Genomic DNA, 12,940 nt, shown 5'->3' with positions numbered 1-12,940 from the left:
GCCTGCTCTAATAAAAAATGGAAGTGTCATCAAGCTTTGACATAACTGATGCTCTGCCCCTACCCTTACATAGGACTCTCTAGTTGACATAATTCCTAATCATTACACCATCCTTGCTTTTAAGGAAACCTGTCAAGATAAATATTATTAAAATATATCCACCAATCACTAAAGTTAATGTTGCATTGATAATTAATTTAATCAGAATGCTGATTTTGGAAACTGAGAGAATGGAACATTAATTGGAAATTATGCTCTTGGAGACAGAATGAAGCAGGAGCGTTTGTGAGAGAATTTTACAAAACAAATTACTTGGTCATAGCACTTTCTTTCAACAACACAAGTGGCAACTATACACTTAGACCTCTCCATGTGTAATCAAATTGACTACATCTATCAGAAGAGACAATGGACAATCTCAATATCAGCAATTAAAAATAGGTCAGTGGCTGACTATGGAACAGACCGTTAATTGCTCATATGTAAGTTCAAGATGAAATGGCGGAAAAAAATTAAAATAAGGACACAAGAGTCAAAATATCACCTTGAATCTATCCCACCTGAATTCCTACAACATGTGGAGACCAGATTGGTTGTACTGACACTAGTGACAGAAAACCTAATGAGCTGTGGGATGAGATCAAGAAATCATAAGTGAAGAAAGCAAGGATTATGACAAAACAAAACAAAACAGGAAAGAAAAGATCAGCATGCATGTAATAAGAGACTCTGAAACTTATGCTTAACCATAAAGTAGCTGAGGTAGAGGGAAGAAATGATGAAGGCAAAATGCTTAATAAAAATGTTCACAAGGCAGCTTAAAATGACAAAGTAATAAATAATGAAATGTGCACAGCCTTGGAGTTAGAAACCCAAAAAGGAAGAACATAATCAGCACATCGTAAACTGGAAGGACTCAAGGACTCAAGAAAAAAATTAAAAACTCAAGCAGTAATATTGAATGGCTCTATGGGCAAAACATTAGAGAATGCAAGAAGCATCAAAAGAAGATGGAAAAAATACAGAGTTACTTTATCCAAAAGAACTGGCCAACATCCAATCATTTCATGAGCTAGCATATGAGCGAGAACTAATCCTACTGAAGGAAGAAATCCAAGTTCCACTTACGGCATAAGCCACAAACAAGGCTCCAAGAATTGATGGGATATCAATTGAAATGTGAAAATACTCACTTATCAATGCCAGGAAATTTAAAAGACAGCTATTGCCATCTGGAAGAGATCCATATTTGTACACATTTAAAAGAAAGGTGACCAACAAAATGCTCAAATTATAAAATAATATTATGAATATCACATGCAAGTAAAATATTGCTGAAGACCATCCAAAAAAGATTGCAACATTTCATTGACAAGGAGCTGCCAGAGACTCAAGCATGACTCAGAACAAGATTTGGAACAAAATATATCATTGCTGATCTCAGATAGACTTTGATAGTAAGGAGAGAAAACCAGAAATATGTTTATTTGTGCTTTATTCACTATGCCAAGGCGTTCGACTGTGTTTTGTTTGGTTGTTGTCTTTGGCTTTCCTTTGTGAAATGATGAAAGTTAATGTGATCGCTGTATTTTTTGGTTAAGGGCATGAACTCGCCCCTTGAATTTTCTGAGATCATGCGGTTTAGAGAAACTGATTGACAGAAAGCCTGGTTCTGACTTGTTTCAGCCAGAAGTCTAAGGTCATATCTTGTATCAACGGAATAGTTTAGATAAGGATTAAGATAAGCTAAATAAGTATTGAACTTGACTGTTTTAAGAATTGAGTTTAAGATCTGATTCTGCTTTCTTTATACTGATTTCTTCTGCTTATTATTGTTGATATAATGATTGAAAGAAATGATTATTGGGAAGTATGAAAATGAAATTTGTAAGCCTTGCCTTCAGCCATCAAAATTTGAATTTTTAAATGGGTTAGGACACTGCCTTCAAAGAAGGCTCTAAAAAGATAAGGCCCACCCAGTGCTTTAGAGTACTCAGGACATTTGCATTCTAAGACACTTGCCTAGGGAGTTGTTGACAGAATTGGTTGGTGGGGGGGGGGGACTCTTTTGACTTTTGAATTTTAAAATAGTGGTTTGCACTTGAGGATGGAAAAAATCTGGAACCATGAAGAAGCTCCTCTATAAGAATGAACATTAGAGGAAGCCTGTGGGCAAGCTAAAATGCTTACTAGGTGACTAGCTGGATCCCTTTGTTGAGTGGAATGAAGAGAAATGCGGCAATAAAGAGACAGATTGAGTCTAGCCACTGACACTGTGGATCTGATTTACAGGAACTAGAGGAGATGAGACCAGGTTGACTGGTCTGAAGTTCATGACCTAGCTTAGTGGTTCTCAACCTGTGGATCACGACCCCTTCATGGGGGTGGTGGTGTGTGTTAAACAACTCATTCACAGGGGTTGCGTAAGACCATCAGAAATCATATATTTCCGATGGTTTAGGAACAAAGACTGCTCCTCTATCTGTCTCCAGGTGGGTCCACCCACATGCAGATACACCCACATATGAGTATTCAGTGTGAAAATTGTTAGCCCCTGCTACACCATGCTTCAAGACAAAATTTCATTTATTTGTAATTAGAAATTAGCTATGCTAGAGCCCAGGAGCTGGAGGAGCCACACGGAGACTCACGTCAGTGCTGAGATGCTTGTACCTCCATTGGATCCACAAGAATTTCCACCCACTGGCCTGTGATCTTCCTGCATTCAGTATCATTATATATGTTTCATGAGTCTGGAGGAATTTAAAGATTGATATCGGCCATATGGGCTACTATCGGATGATATACTTCATCTGGACTGGGCTGGGATATTTTCTCAATATTCAATTGCTCTTGTATATAAAGCTCTTTCTTATACACATACGAGTCTCCCTGGATTTGTTTCTCTAGTCTACCCGAACTAACTCAATGTGGGTCAGGTTTGCATTCTCTCACCATTCTTACTCAATCCTATGCTGAACATATTATCAGAGAAGCTTATCATCAACCTATGATAAGCACATGACACAATCTTGCTTGCTGAAAATGAGGACTCATAGAACTTGCTTATGAAGACCAAGGATTGAAGCCTTCAGTATGAATTACAATTCGGTGTAAAGAATACCAAAAGCCTCACAACTGGAGGCTTTGGAGAGTCCCATGACAAATGGAGAGAATATGTTGAAGTTTCTAAGGATTTTATCTTGTTTGCATTCACAATCAATCGTCAGTGAAGCAGCAGTCAAGACATCAAAAAACGCATTGCACTGGATAAATTTGCCGTACAAGATATCTTAGAGTAATGAAAAGGAAGGATATTACATTGAGGACTAAGGTCTCACTTACGCCATGGTATTTTGCACTGCCTCAGATACATGTGAAAGTTGGAAATGGGATAAAGAAGGCTGAAAAAGAACCAATGTATTTGAATCGTCGTGCTGGAAAATAGTGAAAGTACCATGGACTGCTTAGTGCATCGGTCAATGGGTTCTGGAAGATGTATGGCCAGAAAACCCTTTGGAGGCAAGAATGACAAGACTTTGTCTTATGTACTCTGAAAAGGTTGTCAGGAAAGATCAATTGCTGTAGAAAGACAGTTCTCGGTAGAAGGGCAGTGATAAAGGTGGAAGCTCTCAGCAAGACAAATTGAGTCAGTGGCTACAATAACGGACTCCAACAGAAGTGCAATTGTGAGGGTGGTATAGTACAATGTTTGCTTCTGATGTGCATAGGGTCATTATGGGTTAGAACATACTTGATGGGACCTAACAAAAACAACATAATCCTAATGTAAATCATTCCTATAGAGTACAGTGTAATGAAGATTTTCTTACAGAACAATCTATATTAATTATTGAGTGTTCATCTTCTGGACCCATTTAAATAAAAATATAAATTACAATATGTAAAAATATAGAATACAAACAGAATAATATCTCTGCAAAACAAATATTAATAGTCATTTCAAGTGAAAATATTTTCAGTGGAAAATTCTATCAGAAATAGATAATTAGTGCTGGAAGTCCTCTTACCTATCAGAAAGTAATTATCATAGAAGCAATTGTCAAGAAATCAAAGGAGGTATTGCACTGGGTAAATATACTGTTTAATGCCTCTTCAAGGTGCTAAAGAGAAGAAGAAAAAAAAAACTTTGAAAACTAAAAAGGGCCTGACCCAAACCACAGTATTTTCAATCACCTTCTATGCGTGTGAATTTTTGGGAAATGAATAAGAAATTTTTAAGAAGCATTAATTCATTCAGTTGTGGTGTTGACTAGGAATATTGAATGTACTGTGGCCCATCATAAGAACAAAGGGATTTGTCTTGATTAAGTACACCAGAACGCTCCTATCAGCAAGGAAGTAAAATTTTGTCACATGAAATCTGGACTTGTTATCAGTAAAGACCAATGCCTGAAACACAAAAAGCATCATGCTGGGGAAGGAACGCAGAGGGTCAGAGAAAATGAGGAAGATGCTCGGTGCGCTGGATGGACACAGTGGCTGCAATACTGGCTTCAAATAGAACAAAAATTGTGAGTCAGATATGGAACAAGGCATTATTTTGTTCTACTGTACATAGGATTGCTATGAGTCAGAGTAGACGACATCACCTAACAACAGTTTATATTCCTTGTGAACTATAGTTCAAGTTCAGATTCAGTAAAATTTTACATCCTTCAAAACCACCAGCTATATGTCCTTTTTAAAAGATAGGCAGCAGGGATTTCTCTCTCTCTCTCATCAATCTATATATCTCTATATAATATACAAATGCATTTTGAACTTGGAGCTATTCCTTAAGATGTGGTCCTGCTCGGTACTTACCTTCATGAAAAGATTAATGAAGATATGGGAGCTATAAAAAATGTGAAGGAATAGACGGTGCCTGGCTACAAGAAAGAGTCTTAAAGACTTGTCTTAAAACAAGTGGCCTTGTACGTGAGGTGTCCGCTAAGTCCACCGGGAAGGAGCACACAAGCCTATGTGATTCAAGGATTGTAATAATAAAATCCAAGGTCAGAGGAAAGAATTGGATTAAACTTAAATGTTGAGTACATGGTTTGTAAAAGGGTCTGGTAAATGCCCAAAATTCATTTTCAGACTTCCATGCAGAAATAAATCTCCATTGACCTGCCTCAGACCATTGACTAGGTATGTGTATAGACTTGCCTTGAAGGACAGAGTTCATCGAGACTTCAGATATAATAAGGTTAAAATGTAACATGATCATTTGATTTAATTTTAATGTGTTCTAATTCCTATTATATTCTGCTTTCACTTGGAATGAAGTTTTACTGTACTTAATTTTGTTGTCATTCTGAGTTTTTTGTTTTCTGTATGATTTAATTTATATGAAATCCAAGATAGACAGTACATGGAAACAGTAACTAGATAAATAGTTCCTTATAGCTGTAGACAGGGAGGTTAGGTGGGTAATGAGAAGCTAATACTAACTGGTATAAAAGTGAAGAAAATATTCTAAAATTGATTGTAGTGACTATTGCAGAACTACTTTCTATATATTTAAACCTTTGACTTGTATGGTACATGATTAATATACCAATCCAAACCAAACCAAACTCACTGCCATCGCGTCAATGCCAACTCACAGTGACTCCATAGGATAGGTCAGAACTCCCCTTGTGGGTTTTTGAGACTGTAACTCTTCACTGGAGTAGAAAGCCCTTTCTTTCTCCCGTGGAGGAGCTGGTGATTTCAAACAGCTGACCTTTCAGTTAACAGCCCAATGCACAACCACTAGGCCACCATATGCCAATAAAACAGGGGTGGTTTTTTTTGGTAAGATTATTACTTTAGACTAAAATACAACATTTTATTATTTACCTATAGAAGTTATTTCTCCCATTTGTCAGTTTGTCCTCCTGTGGTTGCTTGTGTATTGCTTTCAGGAAGACAGAAGTGATGCCACTGGTATTTCAAATGCTGTTAGGGTCACACAAAGTGAACAGCTATCAGCAGAGCTTCCAGAATAACAACAGACTATGAAGAAGGAATCAACTGACTACTTCAGATGATTTAGCCCCTGAAAAACGTATGCATAGTATCAAAACATTATTAGATACTGAAGGCCTAATGAAGACAAACAGAATATTGTCTGTTCTGATAGAGCCAGAAGATGAGCCCCTCGGGTCAGAAGGCACTCAAATTATGACTGAAGAAGAGATGACTTCTGAAAGTCGTCCACAATATTGACATTGATGTACCAAAACCTGTAGGTGTAAACACATTGTGGCCTTCATTTGCTTATTGGACATGACTCAAAATGAGAAGAAATAGCAGAAAAATCTTCTCATAATCTGGAATATGGTATGTACAAATCTAGTCAAATTGGGATTTGATAAAAATGAAATGGAACATGTAAAGATTAATATTCTAGGTGTAAGTGAGCTTAAATGGACTAGTATTGACCATTTTGAATCAGAAAAACATGGTTTACTATGCGGGAATGACACAATCAAGAGAAATAGCATTGAATTCACTGTCAAAAAGGACATTTTAAGACAGATCTTGAAGTAGAATGTTGTCTTTTAGAATTATATATAGGCAACTTCAAAGAAATCCAGTCAACACAAGCATTATTCAAAATTTATGCTCTGACCACCAAAACTAGTTACAAAGAAATTGGAAAAATCCACCAATGTCCTCAGTCTGAAATTGTCCAAATATCAAATCAAAATTCATTGATAATTATTGGTCATTGAAGTACAAAATTTGGGAACAAAGGGCAGTAAGTACTCGAAATTAAGCTGGAGATCACATCATTGAATTTATCAGACCAAGACTTGTTCTTAGCAAATAACTTTTTCAACAACACAAAGGACATTTTACCCATGGTTTTCTCCAGACAGGATTCACACAAGTCAAATTGACTACATATGTGGGAAGAGATGATGGAGAAGTTCAATATCAGTAGCTAAAACCATGCCAAGGGTTGACGGTGGAATAGACCACCAATTGCTCATATGCTGAGAAAATAATCAGAGAAACTGACTTGTATGAAGGGACAATTGTGGGACGGTAAACATGAGGCAATGTTTTGTTCTGTAGCGCATAGGATCACTGTGAGATGGAATGTCCTAGATGACATCTAACAAGAACAACACAAAGGTCTAATGAAAAAATTTTAAATATTTACAAATGTAAACCTATAAGGCACTTATATTTGTTTACCTATTTTTTATAATGTATGCCAAGATACGAACTGCTCTAGTTTATAAAGGATTAACAACAGTTGAACTACATGAGTCTAGAGTCAATTAACAAGATACTTGGAAAATAAGTAGGCTTGATATTTTGCTCTACGCTTCATTAAATAACCCAGTTAGTATCTATATTGTTCTAACTGTCATCAGGCACTGGTAGGAACACATATCATCATTAGATCAACTACATGAAACATTGTTATTGTTGTTGTTGTGTTTTCATGTAATTCTGATGGCAGAGCAACTTTATGCACAACATCATTGCACAGTGACAGAACCTGTGTTTTCCTTGCAATTGTTATGATTGCGCCGGGGGTGCAGCCGCCATTGTGGTGGCCATACATCTCGAAGGTCTTCCTCTTTTTCACTGCCCCACTGCTCTTGGAAGCATGATGTTCTTCTGTAGGGATTTGTCTCCCCTGGTAACACGTCCAAAGTCTCACTCCCCTTGCTTCTCAGGAACATTCTGGCTGTACTTCTTTTATTTGTTTTCGGACCATGGTAATTTCAATAGTTTTAGCCAGCACCCTAATTCAAATGCGTTGATTCACCTTCAAAATAAATGAAAATGTTCTTTTATTATTCTCATTTTACAGCTGAGAAAAATGAAACATGGAGGTTAGCATCCTGCCTCAAATTACATACTTTATAACTTAGTGAACGCAATCTAACTCCAGAGTAATTGATTTTTAATCAGTATACAATTGCTACAATTATGGAAAAAGATGTGCCTGTATTTCAGTCAAAACCTTAAGATCCACATTAAAAAACAGTAGATTAAACCAAATGAAAACAGTTTCCATGGATTAAATTCTGATCAATGGCAACCCCATGTAAAACTGTGTTCCACAGTGTTTGTAATGGTTGATGTGTCAAGATTAGATTCCAAGATCTTATTTCCAAGACACCTCTCATAGACTCAACCATCAGCATTTTAGTTATCATCGGATAACATTAACTGTTCACTACCCATGAGCTCCAACAAGATTGGTGCTCTATTTTTATCTTGTAAATATTTATTATACTTACTATGTTTTAGAAATTATTCTAGGCATCAAAGACAGGTGGAGTCAATGGAGTGGTGGGCTGACTGTATCTGATGTCCTCTGGCTTTCCTATTGATTTGAAGCAAGGGTCAGACATTCCTTCACCCTCCTTCCTTCTTTTCCATATTCTGACATCAACTACTTCTCTTACAGCATTTTACAGTTGGGTCCAATAATTCATTGCAATGGTCACACCTTCTAGTAAAATGTTTTTAAAGATAGCTCCAAGGAAGCAAAGCTCTACTAAACTCAAGAGCTAAACCCACCCCGAGCCCAAGAAATAACTGCATCCAAAATAGAATCAATGCCACAGGAAAAAGTTCAGAACTGTAATACATTCCATAAGGAATTATGCCTGCAAGAGTCATATGGTTCAATGACTATATTTCAAATTTTAAGAGCTAAAACTTCAGCCTTTGTAGCTCTTAGTTATGCAAGGTGTGCTCTCTAAATGTGCATTTATTCAAACCACTGAATTCTTCCCATTGTAATTTTGGGAAATGTGGCGTTGGTGATAGAAATGAAACTGGAGATGGCAGGATACAATTATATAAGAGCAACAGTTTATATATTTCAAAGTTGTCTATTTGAATACTGAAGTACTCCTGATTCAAGAAAAGGCTTTTTTAATCACTTTGTATGCATTTGACAGCTGGGCAATGAATTACAGGGACTGGAAAAGAAGAGTAAATCTAAAGTAAATCTAAAGTTCATGGCCGTGGTCGGGGCCGTGGAGCTCGCAGGGGCAAAGCTGAAGACAAGGAGTGGCTCCCTGTCACCAAGTTGGGTCGTCTGGTCAAGGACATGAAGATCAAGTCCCTGGAGGAGATCTATCTGTTCTCCCTGCCCATCAAGGAGTCTGAGATCATTGCCTTCTTCCTGGGGATGGCTCTCAAGGACGAGGTCCTAAAGATCTTGTCTGTGCAGAAGCAGACCCAAGCCGGCCAGCAGACCAGGTTCAAGGCCTTTGTTGCCATCTGGGACTATAATGGCAAGGAAGTTGCCACCGCCATCCGAGGGGCCATCATCCTGTCCAAGCTGTCCATTGTCCCCGTGCGGCGAGGCTACTGGGGCAAGAAGATTGGCAAGCCCCACACAGTCCCCTGCAAGGTGACCGGCCGCTGTGGGTCTGTGCTGGTGCGACTCATCCCTGCCCCCAGGGGCACTGGCATCGTCTCAACCCCTGTGCCCAAGAAGCTGCTGATGAGGGCAGGGATTGATGACTGCTACACATAAGCTGGGGGCTGCACAGCCACCCTGGGCAACTTCTCCAAAGCCACCTTTGATGCCATCTCCAAGACCTACAGCTATCTGACCCCTGACCTCTGGAAAGAGACAGTGTTCACCAAGTCTCCCTACCAGGAATTCACTGACCATCTTGTGAAGACCCACACCAGAGTCTCCGTGCAGAGGACCCAAGCTCCAGCTGTGGCTACCACAGAGTCAATTTATGCAAAAAGTAATAAAGTGAATTGAGCCTAAAATTAAAAAAAAAAAACTGTGATCATTGTGTGAGACTAGGCAGTGTTGTGTTCTGCTGTGAATGGCTCTTCTATCAATTGTAAATGACTGCATAAAATCTAACAACAATGACAGCATATAACATTTAGTTACACTTGATGCTGTTAAGATTCTATGGTGTTAAGGAAATATGCCGATGAAACCCTGAACTATTCCTAAATAGAAGTTTTTTTAAAAAATCTGTTTTTTGAAAATAATCAGATTATTTTATTTGTGATCTTAGTTTAATATTAATTTTTTCCCTCAAGCATTGATACTGCTGTTGTAATCAGAGCTCATCACTTTTCCAGTTCTTCAATTTACTCTCTCAATGCTGTTTCTTCTAGTCAATTATTGCTATTTTGTGCTTTCTGTTCACAGTTGGAAAATCTTTAAAGATACAACTGTGAATCGAGAACCTTTTTCATTTTTCCTTTCAGCTCGACCAGCTCTGTAACATCTTGCCAAAAATGTGGGCAGAGTGATATATACTACTTTCGATGCTATCCATTAAATGATCTCATAGCAGGACACTACTGCACCTTGTTGTCATGGTTGTTGGGTGTTATTTATTTGGTTTGGATTCATAGGGACCTGATGTACAGTAGAGCATACTATTTCTCAGTCTTGAGCTATGCTGTGTTTAGCCCATTTTGGAGTCCCTTTGCCAATCTATCCTATTTAGGATCGTCCTCTTTTGTGCTGGCCCTTTAACAATCATGATATTCTTCTCCAGTGACTGTTCCCTACTGATTACTGATCCAATGTATGTGAGTAAAAATATATTAAACCTTACATACCAAAAGTCAAGAATTGTTCCAGTAGATTACGGTATATTTAAGAGCCACTATTTGTCTGTCATTTTTTTTCAGACTGTCTTGGGGTATGTGTTGCAATGATCCTGGAAGTTATTTCACTAGTATTTTAAATAACAGCAGAGTTATCCATAATGGACAAGTTTCAGCAGCACTTACAGATTTACACAGACTAAGATGTAGGACGTGGTGATCATGATCAAATTAAAAAATGTTTGATCAGTGACAACTTTGTGAATATGAATGGATCATTGCCTAAATAAAGGAATCCTTCTTGTTGGAAAACATTCTAAATGTGAGTGGAGAAGTGCTACTTACTAAAAGTAGAGTCTACCTTAATAATGTTGATGGCATAAATATTTGGTGAATTATATCTGCTAATGTGAAAAATTCAAAATGAAGATAAATACCTACCAACATCCAACAGTAATTGAAATCCATAATTTATGATTTGTGAATCTGGAAAAACAATTCACTTGTCACATTGAGATCATTATTCTAGTGAGTTTAGTGAGTTGACTGGTAGGGAAAACTTTTAATCAGAAAATTGCATTGCCTACTACACTGGGAAGACCTGGCCAACCAACTAAACAGATCCATATTTATACTCATTCCAAAGAAAGGTGGCCCAGCAGAATGTGATCATTATAAACAATATCATTGATGTCACATCCAAGTAAAATTTTACTAGTAATCATTTTACAACAGTTTCAGCAGTACAATTAACAGGGAGATGCCAGGAATTTAGGCTAGATTCAGAAGAGGACATGGAATAAACAATATCATTGTTGGATGGGTCTTGGCTGAAAGAAGAGCATACCAGAAAGATGCTTACACATATGTTATTGCCTGTGCAGAGGCATTTTACTATGTAGATAGTCTTGAGAAGAATGGGCAGTCCAGAAAACTTCCTTGTGCTCATGGGGTACCTGCACATGTATCAAGAGATCTTGTTTGAACAATCAAATTATTTGAACAAGGAAATGTTGCATGGTTTAAAATCAGGCAGCACGTACAGCAGAGTTGTAGCCTCTCACTGTATTATTCAATCTTTATGCTGAGACAGTAATCAGAAGCAATTGACTACAAGAGGAATATGGCATCAGGATTACAGGAAAATTTATTAAAAATCAACAATATTCAGATAACACAATGTCCTTGCTGAAAATGAGGAAGATTTGAAGCCTTTTTGATGAACAATTGAATTCTTCTTCAGTTCTTTCAGTTTAAGATACACGGAATGTGTGCTTCCTTTTTTTTTTAAACTCTATATCCCTGTACATTTCTTTGTGGTCAATAGTCCAAAGTGTAACTCCTCCATTAGCAAATGAAGGCCCCCCAAATATTAATCCATCATATTATTGTGCTAGACTTAAAATTATAGTAGTATTTTGTCCTCTAAGTTCCTCATGTCTCTTGTACTTTTATATCCAGAATGGAACATGATTTGTAATACAGGATAATCAAAGAAGAAAATATAACACAATTTATTAACATTAAATAATAGGCATTTTGTTTGGTAAATACACCTTCTTTTTCATGCCAGAAATGGCAATGTCTATTTTCTTGGAAAAAAACTATTTCAAATAGTTAGAATCAGTATTGAAGAGAGTAGATTTAAAAATCAAGTATAGTTGCCTAAAGATATAGCAGTCTAAGAAATACTGTACTAAGCAAGAAAGAAAATAATCCTGATTTCATGACTAGGAAAGTACATATTAACATGAATTTTCATCTAATTTAAAAATGTATCCTTGGGATACTGGAAGTTTCAAACATAAAATCTGATTTTGCTTTGAAGTATGTGCTAAAGCCTAGATTCAGTTTTCTCTATGACCTTGGAAATTCTAAATATTCAGCAAGCGATTGTTTAACATAAAAGTAGAAAATCTGATTCATCCTCCTTGTATTGCATTCTTTTGAAAACAGATTTGTGAGTTCATAAAATGCTTTAATTAATATTTATCTCTAATTTTAACTTTTTTCATCCCTGTAAAACAATCACAAAACTTCTATGTACTAAGGGATATTAGTAGAATATTTAAGTATAAATGATAGTAATTGGTAACTATAGAAGGACCGGGGGTGAAGGGGGCGATATCAGGAGGGAAAGGGGAGGTAGTAAGGGGGAGTGGATCACGGGGAGCCGCATATGGCCTCCTCTCTGGGGGATGGGCAGCAGCGGGGTGGGTGAAGGGAGGCGCCGGACAGTGTGATATAAGATACAGTGGTGGTTTGTGAATTATCAAGGGTGCATGGGGGAAAGGGAAGGGGAGGGGGGGGGAATTAAAAAAAAAAGGAGGGTGGGCGGATTCCGGGAACCCAAGAGGCAAGAAAATTTTGGGAATGATGA

At 37.4% G+C, this 12,940-nt stretch overlaps 1 pseudogene; it reads left to right on the top strand.

The window, feature by feature from the left end:
• Positions 1-9,748, top strand: part of LOC101648620 — a 31,554-nt pseudogene extending 21,806 nt beyond the window's left edge.
• Positions 9,749-12,940: the final 3,192 nt, after the last annotated feature.

This window comes from Echinops telfairi, unplaced genomic scaffold (genome assembly GCF_000313985.2).
Source record: "Echinops telfairi isolate 266 unplaced genomic scaffold, ASM31398v2 ScPeMD7_7469;HRSCAF=8507_1, whole genome shotgun sequence".
Classification (NCBI taxonomy): domain Eukaryota; kingdom Metazoa; phylum Chordata; class Mammalia; order Afrosoricida; family Tenrecidae; genus Echinops; species Echinops telfairi.
The sequence above is the reverse complement of the archived record's forward strand: the minus strand, read 5'-3'. Positions and strand labels throughout refer to the sequence as shown.